A 12,176-nucleotide genomic window follows, 5' to 3' on the forward strand; every position below is an offset into this window, starting at 1 on the left:
GGTGTCCAGGCTTGGATGGGAAGCCCAGCGCTATTCAGTATTTCCATCAATGGTCTAGAAATAGATTAAAAAGCCCTGCTGAGAAAAATGCTGGGGCGAGGGAAATGAGAGGGGCAGGAGACATGGACGAGGTCAAGACAGCTGTAGAAAACTTCACAAGCCGAGTCCCTGGCAAATAAAACGTGCTTGAATGCGAGCAGCTGTGAAAGGGTCTGTCCACTGAACACAGGGCCCTTCTGCTGGAAAGCTGAGATCTGGCAAGGACACATCGGGGGAGTTTAGGAGGCAGGAGGGATAATGTGGGAGCAGCAGTGGGGATGTCCAGCTGGGACAGGACTGGGTGCCACAGCAGGAGGGTTCCAGCATCTGTGTTGTGGAAAGGATGCTGAGGAATCGAGAAAAGGTGGAGGAGAATTAAAAGTGAGCCCTGCTTTGCAGGGGGGGAGCTGAGGCCCACAGCCTACCCAGCAAGTTTAAAGGAGCCCCAGAGGTGCCTCCAGTATAGCACTTCAGCCACTTCATAGGTGAGAGATGATCAGGTGTTAGAGAGCTTTTAATTTCCCAGAGGAAGGCCCAGCAATTCATGGCTTTAACTGAGTACATTTGAGAAACCAGAGCAAGATTTCTCCATGGCAAGGGAGAGCCTGAGGTGGTGGGCAATGAGTTTGGGTGCAGCAGGTTGCAGGTGGTTGAAGTGCTGGGGCTTGACATTCCCTCCCTCATGCTGCCATCCTTCCCTGACCTTCCTTACTGCTCCTCGGGTTGGGCTGGACCTGGGGAGGTGGGAGAAGTGCTGGAGGCTCATCTTGCTCCCACCAGCTCCTGGCACATTCCCCCACCTCAGGGGACACAGCCTGAGTGAGGATCAGCCCCTATCCCACCCCAAGGCACACAGAGAGGCAGGGGACCTCCAGAGCAGCTGGCATGTCCCTTCCAGCAGTGCAGGATCACTCTGTGCATGCTCTCAGGGAAAGCAGAACCACCCCTGCCCTGCTCCAGCAAAGGCAGCCAAGCAGCTGCCCCTTCCTAGGCCACAAGAAGCAAATTCCACAGGTCAATGCCAAGCCCTCATGGTGCCTCATTATTTTCTGGTTGTCCAGCAGGGATGTTTGGGGCTGAGAGGGCCATGGGCCCTTCCCTGCCTTTTACCCCTCAGGTGGCTCATGACAAGGAGGCTTATCCCTGTGCTCTACCAGGGGCCAAAATCACATTTATCTGAGGACATCAAACAGGTGATAAACCACACTGAGCATTCCTGGCTGTGTGCTGGAGGAATCAGACTGCAAGGTCTTTGAGGCCAATGAACCAAACCTGCTTGTTTTTCCTTCTTCATCAGCTGACCATGAAGCTCTGCCTTTCACCCCAAATATCACCCTAACACCAAAACTGCCACTACTGAGATGGCAGTGGTGTTTTGTGCAGCCCTGGTGTCACCCTGCCACTGAGGCTGGCCCCATGTGAACCTGAGGTGCTGGGCACTTCCCAGCTCCCAGTGCACTCATTCCTTTCTGCCTGGAAACGAACAGCAAACACTGGAGAAAAGGAACTGCTCTGAGCCTTTGGTCTGAAGAGTCTGTGCTGCATGCAGGCAGCACTGGTGCAGTGCAATTCCAGAGCCTCCTTGCAAAGGGATGTGCTCTGTAGCAACCTCCCCTCCTGCCAAGGGAGCTTGGGACCCACAAGCTCTCCAACATCCCATTTGCAGAGCCTGAAACCGTCTGGATTAGCTCCAGCACTGACTAGAGTCCTCCCAAATGAATTCCCCTCTTTGTAGCGGCTCGCTGGCTCCTCCAGAGCGAGGTGGGTCTGACCGGTGCCGGGGGGTGATGCCTGGTGGGCTGCCAGCCTGCAGCGCTCCCTTCCAGCGGAGGGATGTGCGTGGGTGGGAGCCGGCGTCCCTCTGGCGCTGGCGGATTCGGGAGGGAGTGCACTAGATGGTGCTGTTCAACCTTTGGCTGCCATTTAAAAGGCTCCTGCAAGGTCACCAGCGATGCCGAAATTCGGTGGTTTTGTTCAAAAAGCTTTTTGGAACGAAGGGATAAATAGAAATACTCTGAAATATGAGGTCTTACGTACATCGCTGACAGAGGCAAAGGGCATGTGCTGCCTCCCACCTCGGGCCTGCAGCACCCTCAGTGCTGAGGCACGACCTGAGGTTTGACTACAGGACCAATAATGAAAATAATAATTTAAAAATTTAACGATTTAAAGAAAAAAATTGATGCCAAGAAAATAATGTCCTAGGGTGCAAGAGGTGGCTGACAGCTCCCTCTTGGACCACTGGCAAGATGACGCTTACAGAATAGGAGGAAGAAAATGTATTAGCATTCTAGATAAAAGGGTTGGAAGCCAGAGCATCCCAGAGAGCCTGGATGGGATGAGGCACCAACAGCCCAGTTGCACTGCCACTGAGGGGACAAGCAAGCAGAGCCACAGGATACAGCTGGCAGGAAAACAAAGGCAAAGAAGTGGCCGTGGATGGGGCTGGGGGCTGGATGAGAGTGCCTGCCTCACTGGGAGGGAGGGATGGATGGAGCAGATCTCAGTGCGGCCTCTGAGGATGCCCACAGACAGCTGTGCCAGGGCTGGGGGCAAGAATGAAAGTGAGTTATGCTGATTTCAACCACCACAGCATCCCTTCTTGCAGGGTCTAAAGATATCTGCCCACCCTGGCCATGCCAGCCTACCCAAACACCCATGGAGCTGCAGGTGCAGGTCCCACAGGCAGCCTGGATGTGACTCCCTCTTTGGATTCCCCAGCTCAAGGAGGCAAACACATTGCTTCTAATGCTGGGTGAAAAGGATGAAACACTGCTTGGACACCAAGTTTATGCCTTTTCATTCAGATCCTGCTCTTTCATAAAGCCCATGGTGGAGCCTGTTCCAGGCAGTGGGAAGGTTATAGGGCTTGGCTGCTCTGGGCATTCAGATCCTTCCCCTCTAGAAAAATCATCCCAGTTTCCCTGTTCACTCCTGCTCCCACATGGGTGCTTGCTTGCAAATCACCTGTTTATGCTGGTGTACAGGCCTGGAAGTAGACAAAACCTTTACTGCTCACACAAAAATAACAAAAACTGTAGCCAGGGTGACCTTCTTCCAGGAATGTAGGGGGAGAAGGGCCTGGACCAGCTAAGGCAGCTCTCTGAACTGGGTTTTGCAGATTCCAATGTTTGCACATGGTGGTGCAGATGCCCCAGTACATAACCCTGAGTCCCTGCAGTGTCCCAGCACACTGGCCTGTTCTCCCAGGGGTTTGCTCTGCTTTTATCTCCAGGCTTTCCTCTCTGTGCCTGCCCTGGCATCAGCCTCTTTCCCCCAGCTCTGCTTTGCCCTTCCTGCTGGATTATAGAGCCCCCAAACGTGATGTTTTCCCCCCCAAAAAAGATTACAGACAGGCTCATGCTGTGCCTTGGGAGGCTGCTCTGGATGTGCTGCTCACCCAGCACCCTCCTCACAGAGGAGCTTGACATGGACTTTTATTTGTCTTTCCACACATCTGTGACCCTCCTGCTGCCAGCCCTCAGCCCACCCCAGCTCCTTTCTGACTGTCAGCCACCTCTAGCCTCATGTTTGGGGTCAGGACTGGAGTTTTGGTCAAAGCTTTTCCCATACTCCATCTCCTGCATTCCAACCAGCCCAAGGAGAGTCACCGCAGCTCATGGCCACTCTGCTTTGCTTGGTTTGCACCATTCATAATCGCAGGAACAGCCAGTGACCATATCAGCTAATGTTCCTCTGCCCTGGCTGGGCAAAGCCCAGTTTGTTCACATGGGCTTCTCTTCTCACTCCTGTCCCACCCCAGATAAGCTCTGGGCTCCCATCCCAGCTCAGGGCTGTGGCATAAAAGTGTGTGAACTGATAGGGGTGCCAGGCCCTTGGTGTGTCCCCCAACCCTCCTCCAACCCTCCCCTCCCCTCCCCTCTGTGCTGCTTTTAGGGAAAGGTTCCCATATGTGGCAGAGCAAAGAGACCCTCGCAGACCCTTGCTAGATCTGAGACTCTGCCACATCCATGACCCTGACAGATCCCTGCCACATCCCAGATCCTACAGCTCCCCTGGTTTTGATCAGCCTTCTCTGCCAAAAGCAATGGCACAGGAGCTCAGCCAGCACCACCAGTGCCCAGCACTCTTCATCCCCAGCTAGTGAAGGTGAGCACCCCCCAGGGACACCCCCCACATCTTTCTGCACCCACCTTTGGGGTCCAGCCTGGGCCTGTGCCCTGCACTCCTGCCTCTCCATGCTCCAGACCACCAGGCTCGCTGCTCCTCTCGGGGTGCCAGGGCTGGGATGCCATCCACATGCATCCCAGAAATGCCGCTCTGCAGAAAGAAGAGATGTCAGCTCGTCCCTGCTGGGACCACCCGACCAGGAGATGTTTCCAGGGGAGCTGGGCCAGGCAGGGACACCCTGTGCTCCCCACTCACAGGGGTGGAACCTGTTCCCATGGTCCTGAAGGACACACTTCACATCTTGCCTCTCTGTGAGAGGGAGATGTCTGGAGCCGGGTGTGCTCTGTCTTGAGCACGGGGCCTCTGGCGTGGTTATCCCTGCTGGAATGGTCCCAGCTCTCAGAGTTGAGGCACAAGGGAGCAGCAGTAGCAGGGGACAACCCTGTCCCTGGTTCCCAGGCCCCACTGCAGAGCCAGGGCCCACCCACCTGCCCAGGACATTGCTTGCCATCTGCTCTGGTGTCCCCATGGCAGGATGGGATGGGATGAGAAGAACACAAGGAGCAGCTGTGTGGAAACAGCTGGTTCCTGCAGCAGGGTTATCCCAGAGCAGCCTGTGATATTTAACCTGCTGGATTCTGTTGGAAAAGATGGATTTCCTTTACCCAGCCATCAGTGACTGTGACCTGGGCTGCTGGAAGGTGGAGGAAAGCTGGTCAGTGCAGAAATATCAGCTGCTCCACTCTCACAGACCTGGTTTGTAATGCTGGGCAAGACCTTCTGACTTAACTGTGGCCACCAGCTCTGCTGGCAGGGGCCACCTCAGTGCTCGGTGGTGCCTCTATGTGTGTCCTGCAGCCCCAAGATTTCCAGTGTGATCCTTTGGACATGATCAGCAGTGCAGCTTGGAGAGCTGGTCCCCACGTTCCTGGCTCACTCCTCCTGGAGGGTCAGCTCTCCCAGGGAGATGACAATTTTCATGATAAATAAAGCCTAGTGACTATGTTTTGGCTAATTTTCCACCTCTGGTGACCAGTGGCCAGTTGGACACACGCTGCTGTTTCTCTATTCTCTCCTGGGATGACTGTCGCCGACGGTGCCTCTGCTTTGATGAGGCTTTCCCCGGATTTGAGGCAGGGAATTGCTCTGTCCCGCAATTCTGGTTTGTTGTGAGTCCACCTAGTGGCCCACAGCTTTATGGTCGGCTTTGCTGGGTGCAGGGAGGCTTGTGAGGACATCTCAGAAAAGTTCGTGCATCCAGGGCAAGCTCTAGAAAGAATTTTACCTCTGCACAGTACCTGAGGTATGGTTTAGCTCCCAACTCACAGTTTTCCTTCACCAGGAGAGCTCTGAGCTGAGGTTGTGGCTGGTTTGCTGAGGTCCAAACCCCAGCCAGCCCTGGGCAAAGGGTCCCTGTGATCATATTGGGCACTGCTGAGGGAAGTCCCACAGCATTTCCCTTAATTCTCCTGCAGAATGATTTTCTCAGCCTCGAGCTCCTCAGACATGGCAGTGGGTGCCCCAAACACTCCTCTGAGTGATCCCATACCCTGGGGAAGTTCTGGCTCTGGGTGCCCAGGCAGCCCAGCAGCCAGAATCTAATTGCCACTGGCAGCTAATTGCCAATAGCAGGCTCCTGGTGGCAGTTTGTGCCAGGCTGGACAGCTGTGCTGGCAGGAGGTCACAGTCTGCCAGCCAGAGCCCTCGCTGGGCCCTTCTGTGGCACAGCACGCTGTGTGTGCTGCAGGACCACGTGTATTCCAGGCCAGGGGGACTGGCCAGCCCCAGCTGGGGGACACCCAGTCCTGGCAGGAACTTCTGAGAGCCTCAGCTCTCTGGTAGGATAGCCACAGACCCGCTGGGATCTCTCTCTACCCACACAGACTGCAGCCTCCATCACCCCTTTCCCAGCCTCCTGCTTCCCAGCAGTGCCTTGAAAATCCCCAGCTGCAGGTGGGGTTGCTCTCCTTGGCTATCTTCCTTCTGAGGTGGCCCTTTCTTGGAGCAACCATCCTCTGCCACCTCTCCAGCAAGGGCCACCCCTCCTGGCTGAGCTGGGGGCTGGGACCCCCACACTGGTGTGTCACCAGCACCCAGTGAAGGTGGCCAGGGCTCAGCACAGGCAGGTCCTGGAGCCCCTCCACCCCCAGTGATAAGGGTCATTGGAGGTTTCCCTGGAGGGTTCCTCCTCCGTGGTGGGAGTGAGTGGGACAGGAAGGGCTCAGCACTGATGGACACCAGCTGAGGTCCCTGACCAGTAAAATGCTGGACTCAGTTCAGCAGTGCCTGGGGCTGACCCACTTCCTCCTGCAGGGAACAGTCCTGCCTGATGAGCTGGGGGTGCCATTTATCCACACACTTAGGGGAGTCTCCAAACTCTTCTGCTGCTTTAACTGCCCCAACACAAGCCCAGCCCAGGAGTTGGCATTGACTCATCTTGAGGCTTTCCAGCATGAGGTGAACAGATATGAGAAGTGTTGGTCTTATCCTGACAGAAAACTGGAGAAATTGCTCACAAAATCATTTACTGTGGGAGGAAGCTCAGAGAAGAGGGGAGTCTCTGTATTTGGAGATATCCAAGACTTGCTCCACAGCCAAGGCAAACAGGCACTGGATGTCAGCCATGGGATTCCCTGTCCCCTTCTGCCAGCATTTCTGGGCCTGGCACCCATGCTCACCACTTGGCAACTCTCTGCCTGCCTGCCTCTCTCCTAAAATCTCCTCTTCCTGTGCCAGGCAGGTGAACCACAGCAGAGCCAAGTCCTCTCCAGGACAGAATGTCTGGGAGCAGGGGGAGTCGTGGAACTGTAATTGTGAGCATCCCATGGCATCCACTTCCCTGGGGAAGAGATTACCAGAACTGCTCCTTGGAGATGTGAACACCAGGCCAGGCAGCTTTGGGTGCCCCATCTCCTCCAGAAGCCAAGCCTTGGGCTGTCTTCTACAGAAGCTGCTTCCAAGCCCTTTGTCCCCTGTCCCCATCAGGACATGGAGGCTTCTGCCACTCCCTTGCTCTGCAGGGCTGGGGACACCACCCATGTCGTGTCCAAGCATCTCATGTCCAACCATGTCACACTCCTCATGCTCCTGGTGTGTCCCTCAGCCTGGGCAGCTCCTCTTCCCCACAGTGGGAGCTGACAGCAGCCAGACCCCTGCTGCCTTGGCCATCTCACCTCAGGGCTCTCCTGGTGTTCTGCCAGAGAACAGATTCTCACTTTGATTGTCCTGCTGGGCATTCTCTCACCAGTACACCTCCTGTCAGAAGTCCTTTCATGGACACATGCTGGCACAGTGACCAGCCTCCAGAGAACCCATGGCTGGCAAATATGAGCAAATCCAACCTTGTATTGTACTTCATCCTGATTCTTTATGGTTACAGCGGCTCAAAACAGGAGAAAACACACCTGGAAGCAAATGTACAACTCCAAATCTTGGACCTGTAGACACTGTAGACATTGCAGAATCTCCAGACCTTGCACTTAGACTCTTCCCATTGGCAGCATCTTCCCCGGTGTGCCAAGGCCATGTCATGGAGAACATGTGTCACAGAGAACTTTGGTTCCTCTTCCCACACTTCTGTGACTCTCCCAGGGCTGTGAGGTGAGTGCTCATGGTCTTGTGTGACCACCTTGTGGGCAATGTCCCACAAGACACCAGTCAATGCCACAAGTTATCCCAGCCCACCTGAGCTTTGGCCTGCAGTGGGACATGGAGCAGAGGTGTCTGCCCAGGAGGTCCATGTCTCCCTCTTCCCAACAGAGGGGTATTTTCTGGTCTCCAAGGCTGAATATCTTTAGCTCAGCCTATTTATCTTAGTCTTGCACTCAACAGCTGCCCAGAAACCCCTGCCATGAAGATTCTGCTGGAAATGAATGATTCAGCCTGAATTCTCATCCTCTGTCTCACAGGTGGTTTGTGCTCCTCATGTGTCAATGTGGCCTGACAGCTTCTGTGCTGGGCAGACCTCTGGAGGGACCATGTGGAGCAGTTGGGAGTTTTGGGAATGCCTTGGTGATTATCAGAGCAGCTGTCTGGGTTAGGCAGCCAGGCTCAGTGAGCCCACACTGCTCTTCAGCCTTCCAAAGGGCCTCTGCTTCAGGGTGGCACCCATATCCCTGACTGCTGTCCCTTGGATCCCTTGGTGGATCTCAGGATGGACTGTCCTGGGCTGGTGACTCACAGCTTTCTCAGCCTAATCACTGCTTGTGCATCCATTCCCTGCAGGAGCTTCTGGCATTGGCCATTTTAACCCTGCTGGAGGGGGGGCTGTAGTTCTGGAGGATTCCCAGTATCTGTGAGTGCAGTAAGAGCAGAACAGCTTGACCCAGGGCTCGCAGTAACAACCAAATCCCTGTGAGGCTGTTTCCTCCCTGGCTCACTTGTGTCTGTCAGTGCCTTGTAACCACTGTCCCAATAGATGAATGCCTGTGCCCACCTCAGAGAGCATCTGGGGGGGCAGTGAGCCCCCCACCCCTCTGGAGAGGGACTCCTCTACTGTCCCTTGTCATGAGGACAAAACCCTGGGCAAGCCCTCTGGGCTCTTTGAAATGAGTCCTTTTGGTTCCTCCACTGTTGTTTCCTTTCCATGTTCTCACTGAAGATCCTCATGGCTACACATGAGCCACTGGCCTTGGGTGGCACTGAGCTACCCACAGCAGGAATAAGGACATTTTGGACTCAGTGGCTCCCTGGGAGGGCCGTGGGCTCCTGAGTGAGGTCACACCCACAGGAGACCCCAGTTCCTTGCCATGCAGAGCTCCCTGCTGGCTTAGCCCCATCCTCATCCCACGGCCACTAAAGCCTGTCCAGCCATGTAGCTCAGAGCTGTTATCAATCACTGTGAGCCCTCCTGCCCTCACCCAGAACTGCCCCAGGGGAGCCCATTGCTCAGCACAGGCCAAACCCAGTGCCTGGAGGGGTGGGTGGCCGGGGTGCCCTGCTCACCTCCAGACCCACGGCTGCCACCTCAACCCCTCTCAGCTCACTCCCACCAGCTCCCACCTCCTCCTGCCCGAACACCCCCATCAGCTGGGCTGTGGTCCCCACTCATGTCCCACCTGCCCTTTGCTGCTGCTGGTTTTATTTCCTTTCCAGGTTCCTTGGCTCTGGTCTCTGCTGTGCCGTGTTGGGAAGACAAGGAGAGTCCAGGTGTGATCTCCACTTCTCCTCCCCAGCGGCGTCTGCTCTTCACGGCTTGGACAGTTCTGTTCCCACATCAGTTGTATCCCACGTCCTTAGAGGAAGGTGATTCCCCCATCCCAGCGTAAATCCCAGGACATGGCTAATTTAAGGGGAGCCACCCCAGCTGCCAGCTCCCCATGGGAACCACCACCCCAAAACCAGGCCTGGAACCAACCTGGCCTTGCAGCTCTCTGTGCCGCCACCGCCCTGGGGAGGCAGTGAGGGGTGAGGGTCCCACTGAGGTCCTGGCAGGATCCCGGTGAGGTTTCGGGGCTGGCCGGAGCTGGGAACATCCCTGCCCTCTTTGTGCTCCCCTGGTAAGCAGCGCAGTGCAAATATCAGCCGCGTTCTTTGAAATGAAAATAAAACTGATGAAAGTCGGGCAAATCCTCCTGCTGGCCCCTGCTGCTGGCCCGAGCAGTGGCTCTTTCTGCCGCCGAGCCGGCTCCCGCAGTTATCAATACATTATGTATGCCGGTGTCCGTCGGCCAGAGCCTTTTGTTGATGCTGAATATGTCCTGGCCAACAAAAGTGGACTGGATTAGCCACAGTGGATTAAAAGATTTTCTTCTTGGAGTTTACCTAATAATATAACAATTGACATTGAAGGTCTCTTTGAACCCTACACGACTCTCTTATTTTACCATCTGTGAGTTTGCTCTCCGTGCCGCTGATGGGGCTGCCGGTGGTGCCGGTGGTGGGAACGCCGCCCGGAGCCAAATTTATCACTGAGCAGAAGAAAGCAGCCCGAGTTTGAAGGGAGGCGGCGGGAAGGGAAAGTGGCACAACTTCTGTCCTCCTGCCTTTGTCCTCGGCCCTTCTGCTGGTGGCTCACCAGGCTGGCGATGCTGCGGTGTGAGGAGAGAAGAGAGCCAAGGAGTGGGCTCCAGCGATGGGGAAGCCAGCCGCTCATCTGCAATTCGAGGTGTCTGGAGAGGTCCCGGACGGAATAAGCTCCTTTATTAACCATGAATTTTGGGAGAGTTGCTGAACTGTGAGCCAATGGAGTTTGCTCGTCTCGGTTCCAGCTCTTGGGATCTGGCCACTGTCCCTGGTCTCCATTGCAAGATGGGTCAGACAGCAGCGGCAGCAACACTGGGAAACATGGAGGGCAGAGGCAGCAGGGGAGGAAGGCTCCCCCCAGCATCCTGCGGCGCCGCTGGCCCTCGCCCCCTCCTCCGGCACACCCTGGCGTCCCAGCCTCGGGCTTTGATCTCATCCGGGGGGGCTCCATTCACAAGTCTTTCATAGCAGCCTTTGGAAATATCCGTCCTCAGAAGTCGCCAGTAATGAGATGGGGAGACGATGAGCAATTTAGGCGCCGTTCTTTCTTGCTTGCGTTTTTTATCTCCATATCCCCCCCCTTTTTTTTCCCTCTTTTTTCTTTTTCTTTTTTTTTTTTTGCAAAGACACTTCTGGAGCGGTGCCTACTTTGTATGGGATCACCGCACCACCCCAGACCTGCCGGGGGGGCAGGAATATGGGGCTCGTGCCTCTCAGCCGGGGGCCTTTGATGAAGCTGCTTTGCGAAATTTGATTTGAAAGGCCTACGATGGCAATTTGGGGAGAATGGTGGAGCCTTTCTCCACCCGCCTCTCTTTGTCTCCCACCCGAAGGGGGGTTCCATTGTGGGTGCCGGGGCGAGGGGGTCGGGGCGGTGGCGTGGGTGGGGTGGGGCGGCGCGGGGAGCGCGGCGCGGGAGAACAATGAGCGGGAGATGGAGAGAGTTGGGATTCTCACCTGCCCGGGCGTTCGCAGTCCGCCATGACGGGAGCAGCCGCCCTGCCTGCCGCCGGCCGCAGCACTTTTTTTCCCCAGACTCTTGAACCTATTTCCCTTTCTTGGCAAGTGCGTGGCTGGAAGATGGGAATCTTTACTTTATATTGCAGCTTGGGCTTCCCAGCCTGATTGGCTGCAGCCAGGACCAAATGCTGGTCCTTCCATCCCATCGTCACTATGGCAACCGGCCCCGTTAGGCACCACCGATTTACTTATAATTGCTGGGTAAATAGTCAAGACAGGCCGCTTTCATCCCGCACCCAGAGATTGCTCTTCCTCATCTCCTTTTTTCCCTACTTTTTTTTTTTCCTTGGAGGAGGAAGCCCTGAAGAGCAGCAACACTTAAGGAAACTCTTTGAAGGCTGTGGCAGGAAGCGGTGCCTCCCTTGGCCAGCCTTCCCCATCGCTCCCGCTGCACAATGCCTCGGTGCCAAGGCTTTCCCGCACCATCACGGCTCATCACCGCCAACCCTCATCATCCTCCTCCTCAAGGAGCGGCCCTGGCTGCACACACACGTTGCCCTACCAGCCATTTCTTCTGTTTCCCATGGGGATTCCACACTGGTTCATCCCAAGAGCCAGGATGGGGCCAAACCGTCCTCCATGGCCTCTTCCCCCCTTCCCCACTGCTGCCATCATGATTCCTGCTCACAGCACTGGTGTTTTCTACCAGGGGACTGCTACTGCCTGCATCAGCCATCCCTTTTCCTGGCCTCCTGGTGCTGGCTGGAATGAGGAAGTGGTGCCTTTGGCCATGCTCATCCCTGGATGATTCCTGCCTTCCTGCTGAGCTGCTCCAAGCCAGGTCTGTGAGGCCCAGAGCCTCCCACTCCTCTGGAAGGTGTTAACCATGGACAGAGAACAGGGCTGGACAGCGGTCCTGTGATGTGGCCATGGGTTCATGCTCATGGCTGAGTGCGTCCTCCAGGCAGGGATGTGGTCCTGGTTCCATCCTTATATCCAGGGATGGATGTGGCAGTCAGAGAACAGCAAACAGCCCAGCCCAGCCCTGCTGGCTGGAACACCAGCATGGGACCTGCAATGTG

At 55.7% G+C, this 12,176-nt stretch overlaps 1 protein-coding gene and 1 long non-coding RNA gene across 3 annotated transcripts in view; one reads left to right on the forward strand and one right to left on the reverse strand.

Annotated features, from left to right (window-relative positions):
• AXIN1 (axin 1) overlaps positions 1 to 4,577 on the reverse strand; it is a 78,689-nt gene extending 74,112 nt beyond the window's left edge. Inside the window, exons 1-2 of one of the 2 annotated variants that reach the window (XM_050979953.1) lie at positions 4,426 to 4,577; positions 4,194 to 4,320 (exon numbers count right to left, since the gene is read on the reverse strand). The gene's annotated coding sequence lies outside the window, so the exon portion shown is untranslated. Of the gene's footprint in view, positions 1 to 4,193; positions 4,329 to 4,425 lie in introns of those variants that run through there. The other variant, XM_050979954.1, reaches the window with a different exon arrangement.
• A 193-nt stretch (positions 4,578 to 4,770) lies between these two features.
• On the forward strand, positions 4,771 to 9,958 carry LOC127060147 (uncharacterized). The gene is made up of 3 exons (XR_007778797.1): positions 4,771 to 5,473; positions 7,550 to 7,770; positions 8,002 to 9,958. It is a non-coding gene; the product is annotated as an uncharacterized LOC127060147 (long non-coding RNA).
• Positions 9,959 to 12,176: the final 2,218 nt, after the last annotated feature.

The sequence above is a fragment of the Serinus canaria genome, chromosome 14, assembly GCF_022539315.1.
Source record: "Serinus canaria isolate serCan28SL12 chromosome 14, serCan2020, whole genome shotgun sequence".
NCBI classification, from domain to species: Eukaryota; Metazoa; Chordata; class Aves; order Passeriformes; family Fringillidae; genus Serinus; species Serinus canaria.